This window comes from Meleagris gallopavo, chromosome 9 (assembly GCF_000146605.3).
Source record: "Meleagris gallopavo isolate NT-WF06-2002-E0010 breed Aviagen turkey brand Nicholas breeding stock chromosome 9, Turkey_5.1, whole genome shotgun sequence".
In the NCBI taxonomy this organism is placed as follows: domain Eukaryota; kingdom Metazoa; phylum Chordata; class Aves; order Galliformes; family Phasianidae; genus Meleagris; species Meleagris gallopavo.
This window is the reverse complement of record NC_015019.2, coordinates 2,963,579-2,963,819: the sequence shown is the minus strand read 5'-3', so window position 1 is coordinate 2,963,819 and position 241 is coordinate 2,963,579.

Below are 241 nucleotides of genomic sequence, written 5' to 3'. Positions count from 1 at the left end.
GGCAGTTCCGCGCATTGGCCACGAGGTGGCAGCAGAGACCACGGAAAGAACCTTTCTGACGGGATTGACGGGGACCCGCAGCGCAATCGCTGGCGATCCGATCTCTCTGCGTCGTGTGATGGCGGGGGAAGAACATGAAGTTAGAAGTGGAGGGGTTGTGGGGGGAAAGACGAATAAAAACGAGGGAAACTTCTGCAAACCCAGGAGAGCTGTGCTAAGTGCTTATAAACAGCTGTAAAAA